Source organism: Rhinoraja longicauda, unplaced genomic scaffold, assembly GCF_053455715.1.
Source record: "Rhinoraja longicauda isolate Sanriku21f unplaced genomic scaffold, sRhiLon1.1 Scf000068, whole genome shotgun sequence".
Classification (NCBI taxonomy): Eukaryota; Metazoa; Chordata; class Chondrichthyes; order Rajiformes; family Arhynchobatidae; genus Rhinoraja; species Rhinoraja longicauda.
Window position 1 is genome coordinate 412,501 of NW_027601286.1, and position 5,000 is coordinate 417,500.

Genomic DNA, 5,000 nt, shown 5'->3' on the forward strand with positions numbered 1-5,000 from the left:
GAGAGGGGTGGGGGAGAGAGTGCCCCCCCCCCCCATTAGGGGCGAGTTTATGCAGTCATCAGAGTTTATACCTAACCTCATGATGCTTTATTAGCCGGATAGGCTGTCTGACCTCGCCCCCAGTCCCTACTCCTTCCACTGGATTCTTCTTATACCCTCTTTTTCTTCGTGCCCCCCCCCCCCCCCCCCCCCCCCCCCCCCCACGCAGGGAGGGTTCCAAGAGGGAGGAGGGAGGGAGGGAGTCCCGGGGCCGTGAGAGAGAGAGAGCCTCATTAGCTGCTAGGTTCACCTCATTAGCTGCTAGCTAACGCGTCAGACCTTTTACATTCTTTAGAGGATTGAAACCTCAGGGCCTTTAACCCCCGTTCACCGTTTACACTCAACGATCCTTCCGAACAAAACCCTTACACATCTGTCCGTCCAACTGACCCCCGAGATACCTAACACGCAGATTAACACGTCAGCGGTGATCGGCGTGTCATAGAGGAGTCACAAAGACGGGCAAAATAGAGTGGTTGAATAAAAAATACTCACTCAATTGGCCGTGATTTAACGTAGCACACAATGATGCAAAAGCCCATGCAAAGTCCAGTGGCCCAAGCAAACAAATAAGATAGATCTGGCTCGGCGTTCCTCATCTCCACATCGTCACCCAGCACGCCGACGCCCAATAACAATTCCCCGCAAATTGTGCACCTCGAGCGGCAGTACTTTAAACGGCGCCGTCTTCGGCGTGGACGGCATGAACCAAGTCGGCAAGCATCGTCACCCAGCACACAGACGTCCACTAACAATTCCTCCCCCCTGCAAATTGCGCGCCGCGAACGGCAGTACTTTCAAGTATGCCGCCTTCGGCGGGGACATCGTGAACCAAATCGGCAGGCAGGCGTCGTCAGCCGGTCGACCGACCCCCAGTTGCATTGCCCCAACGGCCATTGTGCACTTCGAACAGAACAGTGCTTTTAAAATATTCCGCCTGCCGCGTGTACATCATGAAACAAATGGAAAGGACGAACCGGGCGTGCAACCGATGCACGGAGAGTGACAGGTCGTCAAGCAAGTCCGTGGCAATCCGTCGGCCGACTCGGCCGCGGCCAGCAGAGGCGTTTTGGCCCGGGCGCGCCGAACTTTGCGCGCCCTCGGTATGCGTAACACTAGCACATGCCTTCAAAACTCACTACAAAATAACCCCAAAGTATGCCGCCTTCCCCGTGGGCCTTGTTACCAATATCTTGCCCTGCTTCCTGATGCCCTTATGGGGTCGGCTCTGTTCTTGCAGAACCCTCAGGTGGTGCAGAGTCTGGGCCATTTTATCAATATCTTGCCCTGATTCCTGATGCCCTTATGGGGTCGGCTCTGTTCTTGCAGAACCCTGAGGTGGTGCAGAGTCTGCGCCTTGTTATCAATATCTTGCCCTGCTTCCTGAAACCCTTATGGGGTTGGTTCTGTTACAAAACCCTCAGGTGGTGCAGAGTCTGGGCCACTTTATAAATAACTCTGCCTGCATTAGGGTCAGGGTTAGGGTTAGGGTTAGGGTTAGGGTTAGGGTTAGGGTTAGGGTTAGGGTTAGGGTTAGGGTTAGGGTTAGGGTTAGGGTTAGGGTTAGGGTTAGGGTTAGGGTTAGGGTTAGGGTTAGGGGTAGGGGTAGGGGTAGGGGTAGCGGTAGGGGTAGGGGTAGGGGTAGGGGTAGTTTGAACTACTGCCGCTCCAGGCGCGCACTGTGCGTGGGTAATTTTCAGTGGGCGTCGGTGTGCTGGGTGACGATGCCGCCCAGACTCTGCACCACCTGAGGGATCTGCAAGAACAGAGCCGAACCCGCAAGGGTATCGGGAAGCAGGGCAAGATATTGATAACAAGGCCCAGACTCTGCACCACCCGAGGGTTCTGCAAGAACAGAGCCGACCCCATAAGGGTATCAGGAAGCAGGGTGAGATAGTGACACCATTTGTAAAACCGGCAAATCCCACCCAGGAAACATTGCAAAAATTGGCCTCTAATGCTGGAACGTGGGTAAAGCCAAACAAACACGACACGTTTTAAAAGAACGTTACTAAAACAGCCTGGGATATGCCCATGACAAAGGATAGGCCGAACCTCACCAGAAAAAAAGAGAGGGAGACCACGGCAGAGCTGAGGGATAAACATGAGATGGTGATAAAACCAGCAGACGAGGGGAGCAGTAGGGTTACAAATTAATGTCAATATGGGGCCTGCTCCCACTGGGTAATAGACAAAAACATAGAACAGGGTGACAGGAGAGACTGGATAGCACAGAGGATAACCCGTGAGCGAAATAATGGGGTGTATGCAGTTCAATGTAAGGAGTGTACCTTACGGTACATAGGGGAAACAGGTAAAACAGCCTCAGCGGTGATCGACGTGTCAAAGAGGAGTCACAAAGACGGGCAAAATAAAGTGGTTGATTATAGACAATAGACAATAGACAATAGGTGCAGGAGTCGGCCATTCAGCCCTTCGAGCCAGCACCGCCATTCAATGCGATCATGGCTGATCACTCTCAATCAGTACCCCGTTCCTGCCTTCTCCCCATACCCCCTCACTCCGTTATCCTTAAGAGCTCTATCCAGCTCTCTCTTGAAAGCATCCAACGAACTGGCCTCCACTGCCTTCTGAGGCAGAGAATTCCACACCTTCACCACTCTCTGACTGAAAAGGTTCTTCCTCATCTCCGTTCTAAATGGCCTACCCCTTATTCTTAAACGGTGGCCCCTTGTTCTGGACTCCCCCAACATTGGGAACATGTTTCCTGCCTCTAATGTGTCCAATCCCCTAATTATCGTATATGTTTCAATAAGATCCCCCCTCATTCTTCTAAATACCAGTGTATACAAGCCCAATCGCTCCAGCCTTTCAACATACGACCGTCCCGCCATTCCGGGAATTAACCTAGTGAACCTACGCTGCACGCCCTCCATAGCAAGAATATCCTTCCTCAAATTTGGAGACCAAAACTGCACACAGTACTCCAGGTGCGGTCTCACCAGGGCCCGCTACAACTGTAGAAGGACCTCTTTGCTCCTATACTCAACTCCTCTGGTTACGAAGGCCAACATTCCATTGGCTTTCTTCACTGCCTGCTGTACCTGCATGCTTCCTTTCATTGACTGATGCACTAGGACATCCAGATCTCGTTGAACTCCCCCTCCTCCTAACTTGACACCATTCAGACAATAATCTGCCTTTCTACTCTTACTTCCAAAGTGAATAACCTCGCACTTATCTACATTAAACTGCATCTGCCATGTATCCGCCCACTCACACAACCTGTCCAAGTCATCCTGCAGCCTTATTGCATCTTCCTCACAATTCACACTACCCTCCAGCTTAGTATCATCTGCAAATTTGCTAATGGTACTTTTAATCCCTCCGTCTAAGTCATTAATGCATATCGTAAATAGCTGGGGTCCCAGCACCGAACCTTGCGGTACCCCACTGGTCACTGCCTGCCATTCCGAGAGGGACCCATTTATACCCACTCTTTGCTTTCCGTCTGTCAACCAATTTTCTATCCATGTCAGTACCCTACCCCCAATACCACGTGCCCTAATTTTGCCCACTAATCTCCTATGTGGGAGCTTGTCGAAGGCTTTCTGAAAGTCGAGGTACACCACGTCCACTGACTCTCCCCTGTCAATTTTCCTAGTTACATCCTCAAAACATTCCAGTAGATTTGTCAAGCATGATTTCCCCTTCGTAAATCCATGCTGACTCGCAATGATCCTGTTACTGCTATCCAAATGCTCAGCAATTTCGTCTTTTCTAATTGACTCCAGCATCTTCCCCACCACTGATGTCAGACTAACTGGTCTATAATTACCCGTTTTCTCTCTCCCTCCCTTCTTAAAAAGTGGGATAACATTTGCTATCCTCCAATCCACAGGAACTGATCCTGAATCTATATAGAACATTGAAAAATGATCTCCAATGCTTCCACTATTTCTAGAGCCACCTCCTTAGGTACCCTGGGATGCAGACCATCAGGCCCTGGGGATTTATCAGCCTTCAGTCCCATCAGTCTACCCAAAACCATTTCCTGCCTAATGTGGATTTCCTTCAGTTCCTCCATCACCCTAGGTTCTCCGGCCCCTAGAACATTTGGGAGATTGTGTGTATCTTCCTCAGTGAAGACAGACCCAAAGTAACGGTTTAACTCGTCTGCCATTTCTTTGTTCCCCATAATAAATTCCCCCGTTTCTGTCTTCAAGGGACCCACATTTGCCTTGACTATTTTTTTCCTCTTCACGTACCTAAAAAAACTTTTGCTATCCTCCTTTATATTATTGGCTAGTTTACCCTCGCACCTCATCTTTTCTCCCCGCATTGCCTCTTTAGTTAACTTTTGTTGCTCTTTAAAAGAGTCCCAATCCTCTGTCTTCCCACTCTTCTTTGCTATGTTATACCTCCTCTCCTTAATTTTTATGCTGTCCCTGACTTCCCTTGTCAGCCACAGGTGTCTCTTACTCCCCTTAGAGTCTTTCCACCTCTTTGGAATAAATTGATCCTGCAACCTCTGCATTATTCCCTGGAATACCTGCCATTGCTGTTCTACCGTCTTCCCTGCTAGGGCCTCCTTCCAGTCAATTTTGGCCAGCTCCCGCCTCATGCCTCTGTAATCCCCTTTGCTATACTGTAATACAGACACTTCCGATTTTCCCTTCTACCTTTCCATTTGCAGAGTAAAACTTATCGTGTTGTGATCACTGCCTCCTAACGGCTCTTTTACCTCTAGTCCCCTTATCAGATCAGGATCATTAAAAACACTCACTCTATTGGCCGTGATTTAACCTAGCACACAGTGTTGCAAAGCCCACGCAAAGTCCAGTGGGCCAAGCAAACAAATAAGATAGATCTGGCTCGGCGTTCCACATCTCCACATCGTCACCCAGCACGCCGACGCCCATTAACAATTCCCCCGCAAATTGTGCACCTCGAGCGGCAGTACTTTAAACGGCGCCGTCTTCGGCGTGGACGGCATGAAC